We start from the raw sequence: 15296 nt of genomic DNA on the forward strand, positions 1-15296 counted from the left end.
ACTGTGAATAATGAGGATCAGCTATATATAACAGTATTGATACACATTCAAAACAATTCAAAATTAATTTATGGCATAAATGGATACAGATCTACCTGGGAATAATGTGAAAATTATTGGTTGAATATAAAGTACATTAATGATGTGTAATAATAAACAGAAAGCAAATGGGACTAGTGTGGGAAAAAATAACTTAAATTTTCAGTAAGGTTGCCTTAATTTTATTTTAAAAAGACTGTAGGACCCCCCTACCCCACCCTCACCACCAAATTAATAAATAATGGTTGAATATTTCTCTTCCCATCTCCTGAGTTAAGACCTTCATATTTGTTTTGGCCTGGGCAAAAGTGCTTGCAATCTGTCATATAAATTCTTCTTTTCATTATATTTCAGGATGTTGACCATGTTTAGTCTGACAGTCAGGGGCACACACATTTAATCCCCACTGCATATCAGCCAACCCCCCTACAGCTTTCTGTGCTACAAGAACACCCACCACACATTGTGCGTTGCTCCTGTGCCCTGCTTTACGCTTCCCACTCTCCGTGCTCCTGTGTCCTCTATCTCTAATCCTCTGCCTAAACTAATACTTGATTTTCAAAGTTTGTCACAACCATCCCCTCCTGCACACTCCACCTTGGTATTGCAGCAAGTACAAATGCTCACAAAACTTTTGCCTGATGTTCTTTTGTGTTCCATCATTCACATCCTTATATGAATTTTCTTTTTTAAAAAAATAATTTTGTTATTGATTTCAAAGAGGAAGGGAGAGGGAGAGGGAGAGATAGAAACCTCAATGATGAGAGAGAATCATTGATCCGCTGCCTCCTGTATGGCACACCATGGGGATCAAGCCCACAGCCAGGCATATGCCCTGACTGGGAATTAAACCATGACTCCTGGTTCATAGTTCTATGCTAAACCACTGAGCCATGCGGGCTGGGCTGAATTTTCTTTTTTTCTGTAAGTTGAAAAGGTCCTTGATGGCAAAGAACATGGCCTTTTCCAGCAAAACCTCTAATTTAATAGATGACTGCATTTTTTAAAAACATCTACAGAAATTAAAATATGTGAATACTGAAATAAATGTTTACATATTATGAGGCAATTCCATTCCCAGAAAGGTGAACATTTCTATATATTTCCAAAAGGATTTCTAACAATTTGGACATATTCTTTGATAATATATTTGCTTATATTTTATATTTTGCTTTCCTTTATAAATTAAAATATCAATATGTGTATGTGTAACTCATATAGGCTCATGAGAACCTAACTGTGAATAATGAGGATCAGCTATATATAACAGTATGGATACACATTCAAATTTGAATGTGTATCATTATTATTAGCAAACATGTCATTAATGTACTTTATATTCAACCAATAATTTTCTCATTATTCCCAGGTAGATCTGTATCCATTTATGCTATAAATTAATTTTGAATTAATTCAAATTATATATATTTAAATGAAGATAAAGATTTGCTGCTTTTGCTGTAGGTGGGATAAGAGTTTGTTTTATAAGAGGACTGTTTTCTTATATCTTTCTTACCATCTTATCCCTTCTAAAGAATATTGGATTCATCATTTTATTGTTTCTCTGCACTTCTTCACACATCTCTCATTAATAGATCAAGAAGAAGTCTTCATCTTACCGGTGAGGTATGGCTACTAAACTGAAAATGGCAATATTGACCAGCCTGAATCTCTTGCACATTCTGTCCTATTTGCAATGGTCACAGTTAGGCCACAACTTGACAGGTCCTTGGCTGGTAACAATTTGAAGTCTGCTTTGCAGACCCAACTTTCCACAAGGGTGGGTTTTAAGATCTATATGAGGAGAGATAGTAGAAAGTCTTGGTTTGTTTCACAAATAAGCCATATTCTCCAATCCAATCTTAATAAGATTGAGATACCTTGGATTTGAGAGATTATTGGGAATCTTGCCAGATCAATAATGAGGCTGACACTATACTTTTACATTCTCATTGAATTTTGGTCTATTGTCAAGAGTTAGCATTCAGAAAGGGTAATACATGAGTATAAATCTGCCTCAAACCCCAGCACTTAATCTTTATTCTATTAGAAAATGGCTAAAGGCTGGACTATGAAATAAAGCAGCCCTAAGTTCGAATTGTCACACCGACACTAACTGATTCTATGTCTCTATTTCCTCATCTATTCATGGAGATACTAATTAGATTTATTTTAAAGATTGCAAGAAACAGTGTTTTGTAGAGCCAAACCCACATCCTGCCAACCTATCTCCCAGCTTTTCTCCACAGAGATAGCTAACTACTCTTACCGTAAACTTCACTCTCTCTATATTTTTGTGCTTTCGGTACATATGCATGTATGCCTAAATAGTACACTCGTGGTGTATTTTAAAATTTCATATAAATGATATCATACTATTGCTGTCGTTTTGAAATTTGCTTTTTCACTAGACTTATATTTGTAAAATGTTCTGCTTTTTCCATATAGCTTACACTTTTAAAATGCAGAGAAGTGTTCCATTATAAATAAATCATAGTATGCTTACCCATTCCCTTGCTGAGAGAGTTGTATCATTAACAATGCCTTGACTTTAAATAGCACTATAACAAAAATCCTGGACATATGCTCAAAAATGTCTCTAGGCAAAGCAAAAAGAAATAGAATTACTTGTCCCTAGAATAAGCATGTATTCTTTTTGTAGAAATTGGGCAATTGTTCTCCAAAGTGGTTGTACCAATTTATTTTCCCATTAGAAATGTATGACAGTCTCAACTTCCACTTGTTATTACTAACTCTTGTAATCAGATATATTAATTTATAACAATACCATCAATATAAAATGATAGGATGCCATTTTAGTTTGCACTTTCCCAATTAAGAAAAGCATTGGGAATATTTTCACTTCTTTCTTACAATTTCAACATTCTTTCTGTTTATATATGTTCCCTATTCATATATGTACTAGTAACCAGTTTCTACTGGATTATTCAATTTTTTTTTTGCTTTCTCTTACATATTCTGTTTGTAAATCATGTGTTTGTTGCATGCTTTACTAGTATTGTCTCTATGATGTTTTTATCACACAGAAATGCTAATTGTAAATGTAGTCACCACCTTTCTTAGGTGTTTTTTGTATTTTGTCATATTTCAGAACCTATTAATTATCAAACACTCATCCCATCTCTGTGTAATCTGCCACTAAGCTTACTTGCTTCTCTTTTTTATTTCTCTCTAGGTTCTTATTTATTTATATTCTGAGATTATTTTTCATTATTAATTCAGCCTTTCTGAACTATTAAGGCCTAATAATTTAAGCCTCTCCTTATTCTCCAAAAATGTCTTGGTGATTTTTGACCCTTTACAATTCTATATATTTTAGGATTAACTTATTGAATTGTATTTAAACACAGTTCTATTAGGATTGTTATCTCAATTGCTTCTTATTCATAGATTAATTTGAAGTCAAAATACATCTTTGTGATGGCAAGTATTCCTATCCATAAAACAAGACGCTTCTCTCAAGTTATTTATGTTTTCTGTATGAAATAGTTTCATCAAAACATTTGAGATATAATATAAATATACAGTTTAATATATTAACTTCATAGCTATAAAGTAGTCATTGCAAGCTAAACTGATTTAAGATATAAAAGCAAATGAAGTGAAAGTATATAGACTGATTTTCAAACCAGAAAAATACCTGTAAGTTTCCCTTGTGGTTCACAGAAGCTTTTATAGCATATACTGATAGTTGGAAGTGCTTATTTTTGATTTTAGACAATCAATTAGTGCATGAGGCATAATTAACAAATTCAAGAAGACTATGTCAAATAAAGACACTAATTATACTGAGATAAAATGAATCAAGAATTTAAAACAAGCCCCACAAGAATTCAGAAATGTACTTAAAAAGACAATATATTTCAATCCATGCCAGGAATCAAAGGCTTGGAATAGTCAGTTTTGACTACCAGTATTTCATCATTCTGATCATTTGGTCATACTGACTAATTACTTTCTACAATTTTATCTGGTTTAGTTCCTCATTCATGTCCCAAACTGTAAGTTTCTTTGCACATCCATCTCCCTGTGTTTCACAATTCCCACATTGCTCTAAACTTCTTCCTTCTCATCTGAGCTTGGTCCTTCCCTTCCAAATATGTCCATTGTGTTTCTTCAGAGTCCCCATTCCATGGCAAACACAACCCCACACATTTTCAACTTTTGGGCTGAAAATGCACATTATTTAGACCCGCTTCTTACATAAAAACACAATTTTTTTCTGCAAGGCACTATTTTTACTACCACCTCTGATATTTCTAGCACTTTGTTGTTTTCATTATATTTTTGCACATCAGCTCTTTCTCTTTTTGTTGAGGTATAATTATCATATAAGATTATTTAACCAAATAGCTGAAAGGTGTGTACACTGAAACATGTAAGGCATTAATGAAAAAAAAATTAAAAAGATACAAATAAATGGAAATATAGTTGATGTTTATGGATTAAAAGAATTAATATTGCTAAAATGCCCATACTACTTAAAGCAATCTACAGATTCAATTCAATCCCTATCAAAATTCCTATGGCATTTTAAATAAAGCTAGAACAAATAATTCTAAAATTTGCATGGAACCATGAAATACCCCAAACAGTCAAAACAATCTTGAGAAATAAGGATAAATCTGGAGGCATTACACTCTCTGATTTCAAATTATTACAAATCCAGAGTAATCAAAACAGTATGGTTTGGGCATAAAAACAGACACATAGATCAATGTAACAGAATGGAGCTCAGAAATAAACCCACACACATATGGTCAATTAATTTACAACAAAGGAGCCAAGAATACACAATGGGGAAAGGACAGTTGGTTTTTTTTTAGTAAGTGATGCTAAGAAAACTGTTTGACCACATACAAAAGAATGAAACTAGATCACTACCTTACACCATACATAACAATTAATTTAATATTGATTATAGATTCTAAGACCCAAAAACATAAAACTTCTAGAAGAAAATATAGGCGGTGATCTTGATATTGGTCTTTGTGATGATTTTTTGATTCTGATACCAAAAGCAAAAGTAACAAAACCAATAGTAAATGAGTGGGCCTACATCAAACTAAAAAGCTCCTGCCCATCAACAGAACGAAAGAGCAACCTACGGAGCAGGAGAAAATATATTTGCAAGTGATATATCTGGTAAAGGGATTCAAAATATATAAATAGCTTCTACACATACACTCTTTGTTGGAGTTGCTAACAAACTACTTACTGGAAAATCCAGTGGGCACTTTTCAGTTTACCTAGTCACCAAAATGTTTATGAGTACTCTGTCCTTCTTGAACAACTTGGTTTTAGCTTTTCTTATTTTTCTCCTGTCCCTTAATCTTTCTTGGAATCATCTAATGTCATTGCTCCACTTTTTTACTTCATAAGCATCCCTTGATATTTGTTATCTCTACGCTAAAGTCTTAAAATCCAGGCTACATCTGTCTTCTTCCTTCAGCCACAATGGGGTCAGCCTGATTTCTTTTCTTGAACGGGATATAGAAGATTGTATTATCACAGGTGGGGAGAAGCTGCTCCCAGAGAAACAGGAGGGGGAAAATGTCATGAGGTTCTAAAGAAGATAGGTTTGTGGATCTGGGAAGATGAGTTCGTTTCTATTTAGTCAAATTAAATGGGATGAAAACCACTGTAGAGTGTAGAAATATGAATTTATCATAATTTTTGGAAACATTTTGTGTGAGTTTTAGAGTCTGAGGCAGAAAAATGTTAAATTATTAATGATGCCAATCTGTCCGTTTTTGTAATTTCTCTATCGGCTTGCCTAAGTTCACAGATGCAGGTGAGGAGGTTGATGGCTTGATTTTATTTGATGGTAAGGTTTCGAAAAAACAGGTTAAAAAAATAAGAGAGCAACAAGGTCAATAAACTATTTACAGTGAGGTGAAGTATAATTTTGAGTCATAGATTCTAAACTAGGAAAAGAGAAAATATATAAGAGAAGGTTAACAAATAGAGAGAAAATATCAAGGTAAACATGATGCCCTTATGCATTTTAATAATTGTTGCACTGGGCTGCTTGGGCAACTCAGAGAACAAAAGGTTGTGATGAATGACTAGATGTTTGATTTTATGACTTCAGAGGAGGAAATATTTCTGGTGTTAACTAGGGTTATAGAAGGATTTTGCAAATAAATGGAATGGAGGAAAATGCAATTCGAGATGGTATCATGGGGTTACATGCCCTGATGTTGAGTTCCTATCAGAGAAACCTAGAATGAGACGGAAGTTGAAGAACACATGAATACTGTGAGCTAAATACTGAACTGGATATTGTATTGATGGTTTCTTGTAGTAGGGACAGTACAAGGTGTAAAGTTTTAGTGTTTTGCTGTATGTAAGACTGGACTATTGGCCCCAAATGGTTCCTCCTACAGGCTTCATGCAGAGCATACAAGAAGGCTGCCTTCCTTACCACTCATGTTCTCAATGCCATCAAATTCCCTGTTGTTTTTTCACCTCATTTCCATGGAAATGCAGTTCAGAATGTATTCTGCAACAATCGAGGCCACATGAATTCCATACCATTCTAACTTTCTTCCAGCTGGTATCCTAAGTGCTCCTTTTAGCAAGAAAGTCCCTGGAATTTATTTTATAAAGGATCACTTGCTTTATTTTCCATTGTGCCTGAGACAAACCCCAACACAATAATCTGCAATAGGCTAACAGTGGTCGGCAAACTCATTAGTCAACAGAGCCAAATATCGACAGCACAATGATTGAAATTTCTTTTGAGAGACAAATTTTTTAAACTTAAACTATATAGGTAGGTACTTTGTTATTATCTTAATTAGGGTACTCCTAAGGCTTGGGAAGAGCCACACTCAAGGGGCCAAAGAGCCGCATGTGGCTCGGGAGCCGCAGTTTGCTGACCACAGGGCTAGAGTATTTTCAAACTCAGGTGGTCAGTATATTAATTCAAACAGAGAAAACTGAGTGATATTTTTTTCCAAGCTGAAAAATTCTCCTAATTCAGTATGACATAATATTCAATTTAAGGTATTAACCAGCCTATAAAGCTATCATCTTTGATAGGTCTATATTTTCATATGCTCATTAAAATTATACTAACGCCAATGTATTAAAAACTTGATTAACTATACAGAAGATGCATAAATTTGTAATCTATACATGATTTAGTGTGGCTTACAGAATGATCAAGGAATTGAGAACTACACATTTCAAGTATGAAAAAGCACGGAGGGATGAAATGATGCATTTCCAGTAAAGCCAGCCAGTCAGATGTGTTTATTCTCTGGAATATTCTTACTTGTCCTTTTGTGCTTCTCAATATCTTATTTTGTTTCCTTCAATCCATCGCTTTGCTCTCAATTTTCCTCCTTCTTTTCATCTTGACTATGTATTTCAACTTGAGAATATGACTGTTTCAGAAACATTTCAATTGTACCTTCTAGTCAACTTTATCAATTGCAGTTAGAGTCATAGAAGGCTGATCTCTGGCTGCATATAGTTGACCGCTTAGTGCAGTGTCATGGAGTGTCAATGAGTGTGAATTTTGAATCAGATGGACCTGGGTTTAGATGCCAGCTCTGTCATTCACTAGCTGGGTGATACTGGAAAATTATTTGAACTCTCAGAACCTCAAATATTGAGTGTCCTTATCAGTGAATGGGATGATGATACCAATCACAAAGTCTAATTGGAAGGATTCAAATAAGACATTGCATGTAACACATCTTGCATCATGCTAAACTGTGTTAAAAAATAGCTGTCACCTGACCACTTACAATATCCTTTACCTTTGTGGAAAACACCACTCAGACAAGTAAGCCATGGTTACATTGTTTAGCTCTTCTATTCAAAATACAGTGAACAGGAAACTTAAGGGAAGAGAGAATTCCTTTAAAATGTAGGTTTATCATCATTTTTATTTGGAAAACACTCAAGTACACAAAGTCTCTAGAAATGGTAAAACTTAGTAGAAAGCAAAATTATAGAATTGAGTTTGCTCAACAAATCTATTTGGTGAAAAAGAAGAATTTGTTAGAAACGAGGGTATGAAAGAAAGACAATAGTGAGAAGTCCATGCTGGTTCAAGCATAACTAAGAGGGGGTTTTGATCATCATTAGAAGAAGAGGTGTTTGGAGATAGCAGGATCTCCCTGCATCTGTCATAGTGCAAATGAGATTGAAACGGGCAGGAAAGGGGAAATGAGATATTGGGGAGAGCTCTAGTTGCCAGTTATTGAATGGGTGATAATTGCCTGGCTGACTAACCGATGGATTAAATAACTATTAAGTGTCTAAAATATTCAAGGCACTGACTAGATACAATTTCCACATTGTAGTATCATGCCTTGGGTTATCCCCATCAAAATCAGTTGAGTCTGGTAATGTCTTGATTCATTAAAAACAAAACAAAAGGAAATCTTGAAGCTTAGAAAGGGTATATATGTTGCCTACATCATAAAATTAGAAATAAATAGAACTGAGATTCAACCTCTACAAAGAATGTAAGGCAAGAGGGACGAGTTCAGACATGATACGCTGCTAGTTTAAAATCGTTTTTCTTTGTGGAGATTAAAAACAATCAATTAAAAAAAGCACAAAAAATGAGTAACTTAAGCTAAACTGGATGAACTAAAAAGCAAAAATTAGAGATAAAGCACCAATATGAGTCTTTTATGGTAAAATATTTCTTTTTTTCTTCTTGCTCAATGGCCTTTGTTTTAGAAAAATAAAATAATTGATTATAATTTAATCAGTATTTATAGAATTGCTTCAATTAGGCTGTATTTTGTTAGAAAAGAGCATGCTTGGTTAAACTGGGTTCTCTAATGTCTATCCTACTCATTGATCCATACCCGAGAGCATGCACTAGGTCGGTCTAAAACATTTCTACAGAACCAGATTCTCTCTGGGGGAAAACAACTTATCAACAAACAACAAAAAAATCACGGCTGAGTAGATTTGGAAATCACTGTTTATCATCTTACTTTCTTGTAGATTCACAATGCACGGCAGCATAGCACTCACCGCAAAAACCCATATTAATGTAACATGCTTAGTTGCATTTAAATTAATATTATTCAAATAAATGTGATCATAGAATCCCTCACTCTTTTCCTTTCTCAGCTGTAATATTTATAACATCAAAGCTGTTATTCCATGGGGGTGGAGGTGGAGGAATCAGAAATGCCAGGTTAACAAACTAATTACATGATATTTATTATTTGGATAATTATCATTAAGCCAAGAGACCCGTGACAGCCCTACGTGTTTCCGGAACTATCAAACCATTTAAACAGAAAAGAGAGGCTCAAAAGAGAAGTTGATTGCAAATGTACGTGTGACTCAAGAGCCTTGGTCTGACAGTCACCATAATTGTGTGGCTGGGTACTCCCAGGAGCCCCAGAGAACATTGATCAAGCTATCTGAATTGCTCCAGGGAAAAATAAAGTGACACTCACTGCCTTTGCAATTCAGCAATGTCATCGCAGCATCTCTCTTCCTCCCCCATCTCCTTTTCCCCAAGAACCAAGCACTTTTATGTTCTCTCACTTCGTAAGCATTCACCAGAGTTTTGATTAATTGGGCGGCATTATGCTAACCACTGGAGACACCAACACAACAGCATTCATTCCCCACCTTCGTGAAACCGGTGACCTAGTAGAACAGAGACAAGGCTGCCAAGCCTTTCAATATAATGTGATAAATGCTATGTCGGGGTAAGAACAGGCCCGAAAGGATTACTGGTGAAGGACATCGGATTCATCCTGCTTAGGTCAGGATAACTTTCCAAGTGGTGCATGTTGAGTGGCAAATGACAAGTCCCATTTACAAACAGCTGAGAGAAAATAGAATTTTCCAGCCATGGAAAAAGACACGAAAACTGGGATAGAGATATCAAAAAGCAAAGTGACCTTAGCAAAAAACTTGGTCTGACCAACCAGAAAACAGAACGGTGTGTATGTGTGCCTGTGGTTTTGTGTGGGTTGGGAGGGACTGAGCTACCGGAGTGCATGCCTGAGTGTGTGTGCACCCATGAGTGTTCACATGGCAGCTCCACAGAAATTGAGTAAATTTTGGTGTATGCTTAGATTCAAAGGTGTAACTCTGAAGTTAATTCCATTTCAAAACTGCCATGGCTCTTTTTATTTGGAAAGTTAGAGTCTTTAAGTCTACCAGACCTGAGGCCCTGAACCTAACTATCCCCTATACCTGGGCTCCTGAGCATTAACAACAATAAAAACAGTACAACAACTAACCTTTATTGAGTTCTTATATGTACCATCACTTATAAATCGTACTTGCATGTTTTAGTAGCTGCTAGTAAGTATGACGTAGTAACTCTGCTGGGGCATAGGAGTAATACAGCCCTGTTTATTAAGGAAATACTCAGATCAAGATTCTTGGGCCAAAAAAGAAATCTCTGATTCCCTATATTTTCTCATGCCTGGATAAGACCTACAATTCATTGTGTCTTGAAACATTCGCATATTTTCTTTTGTGAAACAGTCTGATCCTTTATGTGTTCTTATTTGATATATATGATTCATGTACTTTTATGATGCAACTCATCCTTGAATACTGGGTATTGCTTAAATACCCATGAAGATCTAAGTAAAATCCTTGTTATCAAGATGATGGTCACATATACATTTCTCAGGATTTTAGAGAGCTATGGACTGATGATATACTACAAGGGGACAGAACTTGTAAAAGATAAAACCAAAATAAGACGTTCAAGGACAAGTGTCTTCAAATTGTGAAGGTTTCATTTAGTCTCATTTTCCTAGTTCTAGTAGTGCTGTCACTACTTATGGACTGTGGTTGTCATGCTGACATAAAGGAAGATTGATTGGGGACAATGTGATATCGGAAAAGGTCATAAACTTAGATCTTTATACAAATTTACCTGGTTAAGCTGATCTTGAAACTATTGATTATTCCTATTCTAATGTTTTCTAATTCCTATTCTACTGTTATGATAACATAACTATACCAAAACCAGTGGCCTTAACGATTCAAAGAGAAGTGAGTCTCAGTCAGAATATAAAATATAAAGTTTGACATTAGAACTCTCTCTTTCCTCATATTAATATAGAAGTATATTATAGTCGGTCATTTCCAGAGGAAACTCTGGTAACAAAGGTCTGGAGTAAGAGTGTTTAGAAGAGTTTTGCTTATCACCATTAATGTTTAAAGAGAATTCAGGACATTTCATCACACTAGGATATTTTAGAGATGGAAGGAAGCACTGCCTTTGCTCTCCAAGAGCCTATAATCTATTATTTAGAAATGTTTCTGAAATTTTTGTGAAGAGAAAGCCACAGGGAAGGGAGGAATATACTAAAGAATCCAGGCACACAACCACAGACATATTATTGTTATTCTTTTCCCTAAGGATATTCAGCTGATGTTCTTCAACCTACTGAAGGATCGAGCAGGTCAAATTATGGTCTAAACTTTGACTAATTAAGGACATATGTACATAATTTTCAAAGGAAATATAAAAATGATTTCCTATGCATGATGACAAGTTCTTCAATCAATTGCTTTTGCTTACTTTTACTTATTCTACAAATGGATTTTAGATATGTAGTAGAATCCTATTATCACTTCTTAAAGGAATTTGGCAATAGTGATGTGGTGCATGTAGAAATCAGCTAGAGGGTTTGTTACTAATGCAAATTTCCAGCTTCATCCACAGGGCATGCACCCCAACTAGGGCCAGGGACCTAGCCTGCAACCAAGGTCCATGCCCTTGACTGGGAATCAAACCCAGGACCTTTCAGTCTGCAGGTTGGTGCTCTTTCCACTGTGCCAAACTGACTAGGGCTGCAATATATATTTTATTGTACAAATATGGAGGTGTCATATTTGAAAGTTGATAAATTCCTCTAAATACATATCACTTTTTAAAAAAATTAAATGTATTAGGGTGACATTATATGAGTTTCAAGTGTACCATTCTGTAATACATCATCTATATATTGCATTGTGTGCTCACCACCCAAAGTCTAGTCTCCTCCTGTCTCTATATATTTGACCCCCTTTACTCTCTTCATGCTCCCCTGCCCCCTCCCTTTGTGGTAAGCTCTACACTATTGTCTGAACACACCGTCGCTTTCTCTGTAACCTTTGATCCCAGACAGAAAAATAGTGGTGTTTCAAGATGGCAGTGTAGCAGGTGGATATTTTTTGAATCTCCTCTCAGAACCAAAATGGAAATAAAACTAAATTGGGGAACAGTCATCCTGATTTACCTCCCTGACCAAAGTCTAAAAAGTGCCATCTTTATATCATTAAAATTTCCAGTAGAGTTTAGATAGTATATACCTGAGATGTCATGCATAAATTTAAATATGCATTTAATGATTTTTCAGATATTAATGAGGCCCTACTCCCATGTGCCTTTACCTATTCTAATAGAAAGAAAAGACAGATCTTGCTCTCATGGGGAAAATGCCCCTGGCCCTTCACAGAAACCATTTATTTTTACTTGTTTAATGACTATCTAAAAAACCCTAAGTGCTGTCTATTATCAAGAAGAAAGACCAAAGTCAGAGTCAAGTTCAAATCCTAATTTTGTGGCATTTACCAATTTACATAACTCCTCTGAGTTGGAGCAACCCATCATGCAGTGTCATTATAAAGGTGCAATGAGATAGCAGTGATTAGATATCACTTCCTGAATGTCCTCATGTGGACTGAATTGCTCTCTTAGGAGGAAAACAATAATTTGAAAGATTCACTCAGAGGAAGGTAGCCACCTCCCCAGAAGGAGTTTTATTTAAAAGATAACTCTCTCCCCATTCCCTTCCCCTACATGTCCTGTCCAGCTGAAAAGACAGTGGCAGTGCTTATATCTGAGGGATAACTTTGTCATGGAAGGAAGAGCTGTTAAAGTCACCATCTATCTTGCAATAAGACGGGGCATTGCAACAGAGTTTACCATGTCACATAGTATGTTGTAGAGGACGGGCTTAATTGGGGGACTTTATAAAGCCAGCATTGACCACAGGAGAAGCAAACGCTCTCCCCATGCCCCTGTATAACCTGGGAGAGAGATTTGCAGGCCGTATTGGTTGTGCTGTGGATAAATCTGCCAGGGAAGGGACGGAGCTCTGCTTCCATGTTGCTCTCTCTTCTCACGCAACAAGAATTAAGGCAACTTGGTCAGTGAAGAGAAAAACTGGCTGCCGGGTCATCAGCGGTCTGTGTAGATGCCGGGTTTTTGCAATAACTATCTAATAAAGCCCACCTTCCTCATTCAGGAGACACTTGGGTGGGCCTGACGAGTGGTGAAGCATCTCTGGCCAGAGCAAGTGATTGGAACCATGAGAAGGTGGGCTCCTGCAGCATGAGGGGTGGGGATTGCCAGGATCCCCAGGGAAGTTACCATAGGCAGTTTAGAGAGGTCTCTTTGTCGTATCACAGACGTAATTTCAAGCACCTGGCATGTCATATATGAGTTAATATTGTTGGACAAGATAACTACGAGGATATTTAGGAATTTCCAAATTGACAAGTATTTATATCACTGACGCACACAGCTCTTTAGGCTCTCCAGGGACAAGAGGCTGTAATCTGCACAGGGCCACTTATGAGTCTACTGAGCCTATATTAGCCACTTTCTTAGCAAAATATATTGAAGTAATGTTTATTCACTTATTCATTCACTTATAAGTCAAATATCTTCCCAAATATTTATAATGCCAGGCATGGTGATACACATCGGGAATACAAAAGTAGACAAAAGGACATGCCTGACTACAAAGTAAGGAATTCAGCATGTGCAACTCACATATTTCTAGACGTCAAACTGAGCATGCTTAAAAATCAAGTATTTTATTTATCATGCGGTTTTCCTATATGCATCTTAATGAGATATGTAATTATTCAGTGAAGACAGTTCGTGTTGTTTTCTCAGATCCTTACCATCTAAAATTATATATTAGAACTAACAGATGATGCAGCTGAGATAATCTACTTAGCTTTTCTAATTTTTTAAAATATATACTTTTATTGATTTCAAAGAGGAAGGGAGAGGGAGAGAGAGATAGAAACATCAATGATGAAAGAGAATCATGGATCAGCTTCCTCCTGCACACTCCCTACTGGGAATGAAGCCCGCTACCCAGGCATGTGCACTTGACCAGAATCAAACCCGGGACCCTTCAGTCCACAGACTGACACTCTATCTACGAAGCCAAACTGGCCAGGGCAAGTGTTTCTAACTTTGATGCCTTTAGGCTCAAGAGTATATGCAGTAGGTGAGTTCATCTCTCCTGGTCAGTTTCTACTTTCCCACTCAGTGTCCTTAGAAAATAAAGTGCCCTATTCCTTTGGGTTTAAATGTGCACTCTGAATAGAAAATTGCATGTGTATTCGTGGAAACAAATAGCATCCTGCAGTTAAATACATTCCTTTGTTACTATGCTCCCCACACAAGTACAAACATTCATTTGGTTTTTAAAAATGTTTCTCCCTAAATGGTATAGACAGAGGCAAGAGCCAGAGTAAAAAGATTTCTCCACAAAATGTTCTTTATTCACAAGCACTAAGGTAAATGTGTAGTTATTTGGCCAAACTGTTTTATGAAACTTGTGTTTTTTTATTCCAACTCCATGAACCTCACGGAAATACTTTGCTCGGTGCTGAGAAAATTCTGATTTCATGCTTGGAAGGATTGTATCAAATATTTATAAGCACAAAATAGTTGTTCCTGCTCTACATGCGCATCTCATTAAAACACGTGCACGCTTTCCCTTCTCACACATCCTGATCTACATAAGCAGCTGAGAGCTATTTCACATGAATTAACCAAGAAGACGTTTTTGTGCAATAAATGTAACCTTTGCCTCTGCTCCTTTTCAAATCAAAGATGGACATCTATTTTGTAGCTGCAGACATCCCAGGAAAAATAAAAAGTAAAATGAGTGCACTGTATCTGCTAAGTATTTTTCTAATTAACCACTTGGATGTAGTCACCCGTTACAACTAGTTGTAATAACTAGTTGGTGGAAGAGGGCCAGGACTCCCCAGACTCACACATGACTAAAAGTCACACAAGTTCAGTTGTTGAAATACATGGTTGAAAGCATGAGAACATTGTGATGCTTGGGTAAGAGTAAGGACATCAAAAATATGTGGCTATATATATGCATGTGGCGTATGCTATTGTGCCCCGCTCACACTTATTAGGTCAATGGTTCTAAATTACAGCATTGATACACCCCAACATCTGTATCAGATAA

This window comes from Myotis daubentonii, chromosome 16, assembly GCF_963259705.1.
Source record: "Myotis daubentonii chromosome 16, mMyoDau2.1, whole genome shotgun sequence".
Taxonomy (NCBI): domain Eukaryota; kingdom Metazoa; phylum Chordata; class Mammalia; order Chiroptera; family Vespertilionidae; genus Myotis; species Myotis daubentonii.